Source organism: Mirounga leonina, unplaced genomic scaffold (genome assembly GCF_011800145.1).
Source record: "Mirounga leonina isolate KUSES-001 unplaced genomic scaffold, KU_Mleo_1.0 Mir_94, whole genome shotgun sequence".
Classification (NCBI taxonomy): domain Eukaryota; kingdom Metazoa; phylum Chordata; class Mammalia; order Carnivora; family Phocidae; genus Mirounga; species Mirounga leonina.
In genome coordinates, this window is record NW_023270855.1 from 19534763 (window position 1) to 19547723 (window position 12961).

Consider the following 12961-nt stretch of genomic DNA (forward strand, 5'->3'; position numbering starts at 1 on the left):
GCCCAGTTTACAAGATGGAGTCATAAGCCTCCTTCAACCAACCCACACCTGCTCCCAGGACCAACACCTCAGTCATCCTCGCTTCTTCCCTCACATCCACATAAATCAGTCATCAAGATGTGTTGACTCTATCTTGGTATTCTCTAACCTACCACCGCCTCTGCCATTCAACAATGGTCTATTGCTCTCTTGTAAGATGACCAAAGCCTATTTGGCCATTCATAGTTGCTAAGCTTTCTTACTGAATCTGGAGAACCTCCAATGTTTAGAGGTAATGTAGAGCCATGTTTCTCCTCAACCCCCTCTTCCCACCTGAGCAGTATGTCACAAGTAAGCAAGTCTCAAACTGAAGGTCACCACACCTACAAAGAGTTATGAGCAAACAGGTCCTAGAGAATCAAACCATCTGGGCCTCATCCATGCCAAGCCTCTTTTCTCAGGTTTTTAGGTATTTTACAAAGCACGTTGCATGAAGTTTCACCCTGAGGTAAATACAACAGTGTTCCAAAGCCAAGTTCACCTCTCATTTAGTCACTTTAGGCAACAGAGTCTTCCCCAGAAACACAGAGACTAGGACACTTCAGAGTTCTAGACCTATATTGACCTTATTCTTAAACCCTGGCAAAAATTCTTTGCTTGACCAAACTTTAGTCAGGCTCCTGAAACTTCTCCTAGGCCCATCTGTGCATGTCCTCATAAAATCTGGTTTTCGCAAGAACCCTGATAAGTCAGCTTAATCGGAACCCCTCTACGTTTGACAACTAATCATTCTTGGTATCTCATCAGGTTCTTCATCCCCCAGTGTCTAATCACCTGGCCTATCTTGAGTAAGAATCCTATTAGATTGGTTTAACCAGAACCCCCTCTTACCGCTATGTTCTGTCTTAGTAATTTTCTACCCACTAACCTTCATCCTACTCCTTTGCTATAAATTCCCACTTGTCCGTGCTATATTCGGAGTTGGGTCCAACCTCTCTCTTTCCCCCCAGTGTAAAATCCAATTGCAGTGTCCTCTACGCCTATCAGGATGGTCCTGAATAAAGTCTGCTTACCATCTTTAACAAGTGTCATAAATAATTTTTTCTTTAACAACCCCATTTGTGCAAGGACAGAGTCTAACCAATGGATATCTTGAACGTCATTTATTTCACCAATAACACTTATTTCTAACATCCCTTATGTTAATTAACCTGACAGTGATATCTGATGGCAGCCCTAGAAAATGGGTCCCTGATTAATCCAAATGTTAACTACTCCTAAAGTACAATTTAAAGTTGACTTATACCCACATGGAGAGATATATCAAATTGTCAATATTCATGCATTTTTAATAAACCGCAGAAGATTTAACGAGTTCTATATCCTGGTAAGTTCTGGGGACAACTGATGAGCTAAAACAGACACAGACCCTGTCCACAAAGAGCCTATAGTTCAACAGGGCAAGGAAGACAGCACTCACACAACCTGCCAAAAAAATATCTCATTCGCCAGGGATATACGCTCAAAAGAAGTGAACAGCATTCCAGGAGAAGCGATAACAAAGAATATGGCGTTGTGCAGGGAATCAAGGAAGGCTTTTTTGAGAATGTGATAAATGAGCGGAGCTCTGAAAGATTAAAAATTCCAGGTGGAGGGGGTGGAAAAGAGGCAGACGGAACAGGCTGGCAAGTGCCCTGCAAGGAGCTGGTGGCAGGGAGAAGGACAGAAGGAGTGCCAGTGTGACTTGAACAGAAAGAACCCTATTCAAGTCTAGTTGGTCCTAGCTGGCTGCCCCATCTCTGTTGTCCTTCCCCACCTACCCCCATTGCATACATGAATACTCATCATCTGCACACCACATTTCAGTCGTGACATTATCCCACTCTGGTAGAGCACGCTTACTCGCTTTTCCAGCCAGTGGTTCAGTGAATTTTAGAACACCTTGATATTCTTTGCTGAAAACTCTCAAACATCAACATCTCTAAGACATCACTTCTTCTCCCAGCCTTGTAGTCCCTTACTCAGCTTTACGTTTAATGCACTTTGCTCAACCTGCAATTACATTATATGTTTGTAGGAGTACTTGTCTGTTTCCTGAGTGGACTATCAATTCCTTGAAGACAGGCAGCTTTTTCTGCTGGAAACATACCATATCCCTGGTGCATAAACAGAGCTCAGAGTACAGGGTGTCTACCCAAACAGCTGAGGGAAAGAAGGAGATGCCAAAAGATGGACAGACAAGAGATTCGGAACACAAATGTGTGAAGACTGTGGGTGCCCCAGGCTGGCTGCCAAGACATTGCTCCCAGCTCCACCACTTGGTCTGCTGCCCAGCCTCCTCAGGCCTCAGTTTTATCTTCTGAAAATGGGAATAATATGACCAACCTCAAAAGAGTTTTGGCAGGAATAAAATGAACTAATTTATGTAAGACTCTCAATGCGCGGTACAGAATAAACACTCAATACCATGTAAGTTATTATTAAACAAGTTTTACTGAGCCTTTCCTTAAATCCAGTTCAGGGAGAATTACAACAAGATCTCAGCACACAGTGAATTTCTTCTTCCCACAGACATCTACAATAACAATGTCTAAGTACACTGATGCAGCTGACTTTGCCTTACAAGCTGGGAAGCCTTCTTGTGATTCTAATACCTTCTTAAAAAAATTCCTAGGACTATGAGGTAGTGTGGTAGGTGAAATCCATTTGGATGCCTGGGAGTTCTTATTCTGTGATCCTCCATCGAAGATGCTGGTTTTCCCAGCCAGAGAGGTTCACCCTTGATCATCTTCAATTTGCTTCAACTCCCATTAAATCTTCTCATCATGTAGATGTTTATAAATCACACCTCATTTTGCTGATTAGGGATCTATTTGATTTCATCATCTTTTCTATAATTATATCCTCCCTATCCTGTAAGTAGATCTCATTCAACATGTGACAACAAGTTCAAGGGCATGCATTTATACTTCAAACTCCCTTTAATGAAATTTCAATAGCAAAGGCAATGAACACCTCAGAAGTTCATTTCTAATTTTTTTTAAAGATTTTATTTATTTATTTGAGAGAGAGAATGAGATAGAGAGAGCATGAGAGTGGGGAGGGTCAGGGGGAGAAGCAGACTCCCCGCTGAGCAGGGAGCCTGATGTGGGACTCGATCCAGGGACTCCAGGATCATGACCTGAGCCGAAGGCAGTCTCTTAACCAACTGAGCCACCCAGGCGCCCTCTAATTTTTAACATTATAGCAACTGGTATAAATTATGAGCATCAGAAGCAATAATAAGCACCCAAAATGAAAAATGAAAAATTTGTACACTGCCTATAGTACTAAGATTTAAAAAAAAAAAAAAAAGAAAAGACAAAAAAGTACTTTGATGTACAGAAAAAAATCAATAATAACCTCTTTAAAAAAAAAGATCTGGTGTAAAATTTGATTCCAATAGCCTTCTTGGCAAAGAGATTTCCTGTTACTATTTAAATGTAAATGAGTCATGAAGGTTGTGTCAGAAATATTTAGCTCAAAACCAGACCCAATACACCAAGAAAGACAGAACAAAGCCAAACCAAGGAAATGGAAATAAAAATGTTTGAGTTTCCAGATTTTGATAACTTTATGCATCTAGAAACAGAGGGAAGTGATAAATGGGTACAATTAAGATACTCTACATGTCATTTATTAAGTACTGTGTGACATGCAACTGTATGGATTGCTAGCTTAACCAATCACAAATTTAATCTGAACATTTACCACTTTGTCTTGATGATGCTTTGGAGAATTCAGCTATTGATTAAAACCTATTTATGTGTCCTTTCACAACAATCCATTTTAAGAGCCTTTGATTTTTTCAAAGAAGAAGAAAAAGCACGTTTAAGTGTGGCCTCAACGTCCTAACGAGAAACATAAGCTTGAAATCATATCTCTGTTCCAATCCACTGAAGCAGACACGCAATTTAAAAGAATTTAAAAGAATTAATCACAGCTGCGATAATGCAGCCTACAGAGACTTTCACTTAACCAAATATTAATGCAATTTATTCGGCTAATTCTACTTGTTTGAAAGGAAAAAGTCTGTGTAGAGTCACAATTGAAGATGAACACTAGAATTTGTTCAAGAATAAAAACAACAATAATAATAGCAACAGCCATTTATCGAGCCCCAACTAGGCGCCAGGCCCTGCGCTCAAAGCTTCAAATGCAAAATCTGATTTAGTGAAGAAAACCCCATTATGTATAGATATTGTGCTCAAGGGGCACCTGGGTGGCTCTGTCGGTTAAGCATCTGCCTTCAGCTCAGGTCATGATCTCAGGGTCCTGGGATCGAGCCCCACATCGGGCTCCCTGCTCGGCGGGAAGCCTGCTTCTCCCTCTCCCTCAGCCCCTCCACCCTGCTCGTTCTCTCGCTCTCTCTCAAATAAATATATAAAAATCTTTTAAAGAAAATTTTAAAAAACTATTGTGATCAATTGGATTATTGTCACTCTCCCTTTTCCATGCGATTTTCAATGCTTCCTGCCACAATAGACATATATGTTTCTGCCTGTTTGAAGTAGGCTTGGCCCGGTGACTTGCTTTGCTATGAGGCATGATGCCATGAGAGGACTTCAATGGGCTTGCATCGTTTGCCTTGGGCTCTTCTTCTGCCTTCTTCCAGGAGAACATGCCAGTGCCAGAATGATGTAGGCACAGGAGTAGATCTGAACCCAACTGGCCTTGCATCTGGGTGAACTGCAACCAACCCACAGGCCCATGGGCAAGAAAAATAAATGTTTTCTACTGTGAGTGACTGATATTTTTGGATTGTTTAATATATGGTCTCACTGTGTATTAAACTGGCTAATTGAGTGTATTTGTTGGCGAGGGCTGCTGAAGCAAACCACAAGGAAGTGCCACAAACTGGTGGCTTAAATGACAGAAATTTACTGTCTCAACTGTTCTAGAGTCTATAGGTCCAAAATCAAGGGGTCAACAGGGATGGTTCCTTTTGAAGTCTGCGGGAGAAGGGTCTGTTCCAGGCCTCTCACCTTGGCCGATACACAGCTGTCCTCTCTCTTTATCTCTTCCCTCACTTCCCTCCCTGTATATTTCTATGTCCAAATCTCCCCTTTTAAGAAGGTTAACAGTCATATTGGATTAGAACCCACTCTGATGATCTCACTTCAACTTGATTACCTCTGTAAAAACCCTGTCTCCAACTAAGATCACATTCTAGGTACTGGGGGTTAAGACCAATACATGAATTTTGAAGGGGCATAATTCAACTCATAGCATTTCGGTACTATTTTTAATATCCAGTGTATAGACGTAGAAAATGAGTTTCAGAACAAGCAACTTTCCCAAGATCACAGAACAAACAAACGATGAACTAAGCCTGAGCCTAGACTTCTGACAGGGCCTTAGCTCTTAAACCTTCCACTTTACTGCCTATCTACCACTTTGCACAGAATGCTCAGAGTGAATTTTTTTAAACCGATGGGTTTATCAATGATGGCCAAGCAAACACATATACACACTACTTACATACATGCTTTCCCATTTCATTTTTTTTACAGAAATACAGGGACTCTCCCCAAACACTTAAAATGGAAGAACTTCTAGAATGCAAACCACTTCATTCATTAAATATTTCCAGAGCACCAACTATGAGTCAGTTCCTCCAGTGTGCAACAATGAGCAAAAGCATCTCGTTTCCTGCCCATAGGAGCTCGCAGTCAAATGAGGGTGATCGATGGATCAAAACAATGCATACCTTACTCTGAAATCACAGCTGTGATCACTATTGCAATAGGAAGTTACAGGGTTCCATTAGATTGTAAAAGTCAACAATTATGACCTAGTCCGAGATGCCAAGAGCGGCTAAGAAAACAGAAATGAACAGCGATCTCAAGCAAGGAGGAACCCCGTAGGAAAAAGCATGGGAGAAAAACATTCTGAAGAGTGGGCAAAACAGCACATGCAGAGACACAGTGGCAGAAGGTATCCCAGAACACCCAAAGTAAAAAGAAGTCCAGACATTTGCAACGACGTGGATGGAACTGGAGGGTATTATGTTGAGCGAAATAAGTCAAACAGAGAAAGACATGTATCATATGACTTCACTGATATGAGGAATTCTTAATCGCAGGAAACAAACTGAGGGTTGCTGGAGTGGGGGGTGGGGTGGGAGGGATGGGGTGACTGGGTGATAGACACTGGGGAGGGTATGTGCTATGGTGAGTGCTGTGAATTGTGTGAGACTGTTGAATCTCAGATCTGTACCTCTGAAACAAATAATGCAATATATGTTAAGAAAAAAAAAAAGAAGAAGAAGAAGGTAGCGGGAGGGGAAGAATGAAGCGGGGGAAATCAGAGGGGTAGACGAACCATGAGAGACGATGGACTCTGAAAAACAAACTGAGGGTTCTAGAGGGGAGGTGGTGGGAGGATGGGTTAGCCTGGTGGTGGGTATTGAGGAGGGCACATTCTGCATGGAGCACTGGGTGTTATGCACAAAAAACAAATCATGGAACACTACATCTAAAACTAATGATGTAATGTAGGGGATTAACATAAGAATAAAAAAAAAAAAAAAGTCCAGAGCATGCAGAGTAAGTTGCAAAGGGGCGTGGTGGGAGATGCATCTGGCAAGGTAGATATTATCCATTGTGATCTGCTCAGCAATCCCAGACAGTAGCTACTATTATCAGCCTCATTTTCAGATCTTTTTCCAAGGCCAACCAGCTGATACATGGTCAAGTAGAGGATCAAACCCAAGCATCTGGCCATTGAAGCCAAGCACTAACCACCACACTGCACTGTCTCTCAAAGCAAAAGAAAATGAAGACCACTATTCAGTGGAAAAGTTACTAGTCTTATCACCAATGTCTGGATTACAGAACTGCTTTTTCTGGCTTAAGTACATCTTGTGACTACTGATCTATTTGCTGGTATTTACACTACTTATTTTATAATTTCCTTGTGTAAAGTGTACCGAACCTTACAAAATTGCCATTTCTGTATGTTGAAAAATGGCCAACTCCTAGCCATTTCACATGTTAACTCATACACTAATACAAGTAAAAGATGAGAGCTGCTAAATAAATAATCATAAAATGAAGAGGTATGGCATCGCCATCTAGATGAGGAGATGGAATATTCACAGTTGCCCTGGAAGACCTCCAAGTTTCCCTTCCCAATGTTGTGTCCAGGGACGTGCCGGGGGGTGAAGGAGATGGGAGTGCCCCCCTCCCCGAGCTGCAGACAGACAAGAAGGGGGCATTTCCTTTTCAAAATGACCCACTTTAACTACACCAGGCACACTGTGCAGGTGTCTGATCTGACAGAGCAATTCTCAACTCAAGGACAGGAAGAGAGCCAGACAAAATATTTCAACAACTCCCACAGTGCTTAGCTCCCAGATCATTTAGAGCAATTTATCACAGCTTTTCCACAAGACAGTTCTGAGTCTTAATGAACTATAGGGAGGAACTGCTGACCACTGCCCTCCTTCCTCAGAGCAAACCCCAGCTTCCAGCCCCACCAGCAGAGTGAATCGCCTCGTTGTCCATTGTCCCTGAGCCCATGACAGCCAAGCGGGGAGGCCCCGGATTAGCCTTTCCTGCAGTCACTAGTCTTTGTGCGGATGCACTTTCTCTGGGTCAGGTAGACTCTTGGCCATGGACCCAGCTTGACAGCCATGTACCCGATGGCTGAGCATGGTTCTCAGCTAAGGCACACTGGAGGCTGGTTTCCAAGACAGCTCAAACACAATTAACTTTCCATTTGACGCAGCCTGCTTCTCTCTGCTCCTAATGTTCCCTTAGGACCTGAGATCCAATAAAGTCCAGCCTGTGACTAAGAAAACCAGTCAGAGAAAGTGACCAAATATTGTTCAACGCTACATTACAAACCTATGGGAAAGGAGCTTAATTAAAGACCACAACAATTCTTTGGGGAAATGTTTCTTTTATTAACCATTCCTGCCGAACAAAGCAGCTTTAAACAAACCCTGACGGCTTGAAAATTGTGTATGCCTGAGATTTCTTTCTTTTTTTTTTTTTTTTCTTAATCTGTTCTGCTTTTTGGTTATTTGGTCATTAGGAAAATCAGAAGTGTCTTGGACCCAAGAAATCCAATTTAAGTGAGCTCATTCCACATTTATAAATATGAGCAGATGACATTTAAAAAACACAAACCAGTAGGGACAGTTCTAAGTGTGAAATTGTTGTTCAGCATAAAGTATTACCATAAATATATAGAGGAGCTATTTGTGGATCAACTAACAAGTTCAAGGCATTTCAGTGAAATCTATGCACAGCCTGAATGTGGATACGACATTTATAAATGTAGAAGAAATGCAATTCTTTTATGCTCTGGTGTAATAAAACCACTAGTTAGTATCACTGATATGATAGCCCCAATTGCAAAAGAGTGAAAAAGCAGAAATCAAAATGGAAGAACCACATCTAATGGAACAATGAAATTAGATATTAAAGTATTATTGGAAAAGAGGAAATACCACTGAGGAGCGAAGACATGAGTATATGAATTTTTTGAAACTCAAGGAAAGTCAGAGGACATCTACATTTAAACCTGACCCATGAGGACATATGAACATTCTAAGGCCATGCAATAAGTTGGAGGCACATCTTATGTGGAGACTTGCTCTTGAAGAAGATGTGTAGGACAAAGAGAACAACCCTTGTGAAAGTGAGTTCACTTTTCTCAACAATGCTGTGAAAATACACAACGAAACGAACATTCTGTAAACACGGAAGTTATTTAGCATGGGCTATAAAATTCTACCACCAACATTTTCATTCCCAATAAATGTATTTGTTTCTAAATTCTGCATATAATAGGACCCTCTACATAGGCATATATTCTCTGGGAGACCTTTCTTTTGCTTCCACCTGAGTGATATACATGTGGCAAATTTTGTTTTCCAAATATGGTTTCCCCAACATCCCTCATCCCACATGTACTTTTTGCAGTGAAACCATGCAAGACCCTATCAGGTGGTGGAATCTATTTCTATGTCCCCTTGAATCTGGGCAAGCCCCAGGAATGCACAGACCAGCGTTATACAGCAGAAGTGACTCTTGGCCAAGTACCCACGTAGCCTTTAAGTAAGCCCATGGCTTCCGGTTCCTGCCTCTTGAAAGTTAGCTGCCATAAAAAAGTACAATTACACGGACACCACCAGGCTGTGAGTAGCCAAGCCATATGGAGAGGCCTAGGAGGGTGTAGGCAGAAAGGCCAAGGAGCACTATTGGCAGCAGACGTATAATTAAAAAGGCCATCCTGGAAGTGGGTCCTCCATAGGCACAGCTGGTGGCCTACAGGTCAGACTCCCACTGCCCCCACCAAGTCCTTCCCAAACTCCTGACCCCAAAAGTCAAAAGTCAAATAAAATGGTTCTTTTCAGCTACAAACTGGGTCGTTTTCTACACAGTAGTAGGTCACTGGAACTTTAACTTTTCCTATGTAAACTTTACCCGAATTCCTAAGCTGAATGCTAAGGTTTTTACCCTTCTCTGAAATTTGGAGTCATGCAACTTTTCAGAACTTCAGAAATCAGATTGCTGCCAGTAACTCTACCGTTCAGGGTTTTGTTCATGAATTAGGATAAAATATCTGTTTCTCAAACTGCATTCTGAGGATGCACCTTTATCGAAACAACTGGGGTTGTTTGTTAAATATGCAGATTCCTGGGCCTCACCTCAAACACAGTGAATACTGATCTCTGAGGGGAGAGCCTAGAAACATGTATTTTTATTTTTATTTTTTTTAAAGATGTTATTTATGGGCACCTGGGTGGCTCGGATGGTTAAGCGTCTGCCTTCGGCTCAGGTCATGATTCCAGGGTCCTGGGATCGAGCCCCGTATCAGGCTCCTGGCTCCTGGCTCAGAGCCTGCTTCTCCCTCTCCCTCTGCCTCTGCCCCTGCTCATGCGCTCTCTATCTCAAATGAATAAATAAAATCTTTAAATCTTTTTTTAAAGATTTTATTTATTCATTTGTCAGAGAGAGAGGGAGACAGAGAGCAAGCACAAGCAGGAGGACCATCAGGCAGAGGGAGAAGCAGGCTCCCCATGTAGCAAGGAGCCCAACGCGGGACTCAATCTCAGGACCCTGGGATCATGACCTGAGCAGAAGGTGGACGCTTAACTGACTGAGCCACTCAGGCATCCCAAAACATGTATTTTTAAATATTCCCCTCATACATCCATTCTGGTTTCATGACCCTCTCACGTTCTGAGCCTGATAATAAGCTTATTTCCAAGGCAACGTCCAAAATAACTTTAGAGGCATTTTGGCAGATGTCGTAGTAAGCCATCTTGAGCTGTGGATGCCATGGTCTTGTCTACTATGGCATACTCTTTGATATAATAGCACATGGCATAAAGAGTGTTCTTTGTATTCACCCTCTGCAGCTAAACGACCAGTTTATCTGCAAAATAAACTTGCTGTATGAATAACAACAGCTTCTCACAAGTCCACTAGCCATTCTTTCTGGAGAAGGCAAATTAGTAGTAAAATTCAATTCAAACGAACTTTACTGGGTAATTACACAAAATACCTTGCTAGATGGTGCTGGTGATACCATCCAGAATTGGGGGGCTGGGGGCGCTGATCCCTGGCGACTCAGCCTGATAAAGGAAACAATCGGTTCCCTGAACAAGGATTCCCATTATGCAGATGGTAACAGAGCACCACAAAGGCAGCCTTCTGCTCTACTTGGCACCTAAGACCTACAGATCTTGAGCAAGGGCTGTGTTTGCAAAGCAGGTGTGAGAGGAGTCTTTTATTTTCAGTCAGGAGAACTTCTTCCTCCAGGATAGAACTGTCACAGAACACAGTCAACCCCTTTCATAATATACTAGGGAGGAACAATGGTTAATTGAGATGCCCAGGGCCACACATCAGCAAAGCAAGCAGGTTGCTAACAAACTATTAATGATACAGGTTAATTGTTCAGTGACTTCTGTCAACATGACGGCATCCCAAACTTCTGTGTAGGAGTGTCAAATCCCAAGGAGGCAAGAGACAGTCCGGGGTCACACAAAAAAATAATAATAATAAGCAAATCAATGCATCCGATGTCCTTGTAGTGATTCCGGGACTGTCTGGGGAGACTTTCAGGACTTGGAGTCGGAAGCAAGTCAAGGCCACAGGATCACGATTGTTTTTGCTGTACCCTTGTGGTGCTTCGAATTCACTAAAGGCTGCCAACATTTTCCTCTGATCCATATTTGTGAGGTTGACTGAGCCAGTATTTTAGATTTTGAAAATTTGAGGTCACGGGAGGTCAAATGACTTGTCTAAGATCATACAACCGTGGCAGCTTGAAGCCCAGAATTCCCAGATGCTCGAAGTCCACGGCTCTGCCCAGAGAACATTAGAAGTCAGTGGCTGTGCTGACAATATTCAGAAGTGCATCGTCTATTTGAACAGGTCCTATTGGATGAACCTCTCTGATGGCTCCAGCCAATGGAGAGGTGTCCAGACATGCGGGGCTTGGACTCACGGAACATAGGCCTCGCTCAGCTTCCTAATAGTGTGATTTTATCCAAACCCCTTCATCTCCCTAGGCCTTGGTTTCCTCATCTATAAAATCAACATGATACATCAGAATCCTCAACACACAAGGTTACTGAAGAGGGAACAGAGGGCAAGCTGAGGACAAAGCAGAAGCTGACACCCCACAAACCCTCCCGCCTCCATGGGATATATGTGACATTCCCCAGGCACTCCTGGCTGCCCTAAAGAAAAAACAAATAGGTAACTTATAGAGATCACAGTCCTACAAGACATGAGTCTCCCTCAGTTTACTTACAAAAGCCTTAGCAATAGCTTCCAGAAGGGAATGTAAATACAATTAAATGTCTTTATAACCTGCAGCCCATCAACAGATTCTTGAAGTGGGCAGAGTGTAATGTTCCTCCAGGAAGTTCCCAACTATCTTAATGTTAATGCCTTACTGGAGGGGTAAACAACCTTAACTTGACAATGGCAAGGCCTCTGATATCCTGTGAGTCTTCTTTAGCATATGAAAGTTCTTTGGGAAACGTGCTTTTTTCCTTACCTCCCCCAACCCTATAGTATATAATCAGCCACCCCTCACAACCCTGGGACAGCAGCTCTCTCTGTCCACGGGTCCTGTCTCCGTGCTTTAATAAACCACCATTTTAAACCAAAGCTGCCCAAAGAATTCTTTCTTGGTCGTCAGCTCTGGACTCTACCCCCACTGAACCTCACCTATATTCCAAAACCCCATCAGTTATGTTTTTGCAAAATATATTTATAGGTTTCTTCCTCTCTGTCTTCCCCTCCTGGAAGCAGAAGCAGGCTGATATCCCCACCTTCCCTGGATTGTATAAAGGCCCACATTCATGAAAGCTAGAATCCTAGATGGGGCAGGGAAGGAAACAGCTTCAGAAAGAAAAGAAAGAAAGTAAGAGAAATTCCCCCAGACTGGAAAGGGGACAGGGTTGCTTTGGGTCCCGGGAATAGTCTTAGTGTAGACCCTGCTTCTTGATGGTGCCCTGGGACATTGGCCAGATCTCAGAAGGAATGGCTATATCGAGCATGGGAGGATAAGAGACCACAGACCTCAGGACTCCTGGCTTGGTCAAAGATGCCACCCCTTCAGGGCGCCTGGGTGCTTCAGACAGTTAAGTGTCTGACTCTTGATTTCATCTCAGGTCATGATCTCAGGTGGTGACATCCACATCGAGCCCGTGCTGGGCATGGATCCTGCTTAAGATTCTCTCTCCCTCTCCCTCTGTGCCTCCCCCTGAATCTCCTGCTCTTAAAAAAAAAAAAAAAAAAAAAAAAAAAAAAAAAAAGGATGCCACCACCGCCTTAAATGGCAGGGAAGGAAACCAACAGAACCAAGAGTTCTAACAATGGACACACTAGGAAACAGGAAGAAATCAGGGTGGGCAAATGAAAAGCCGCATCACTCCAGATAACTCCAGTTATGGTCAATGCAGTTCAGG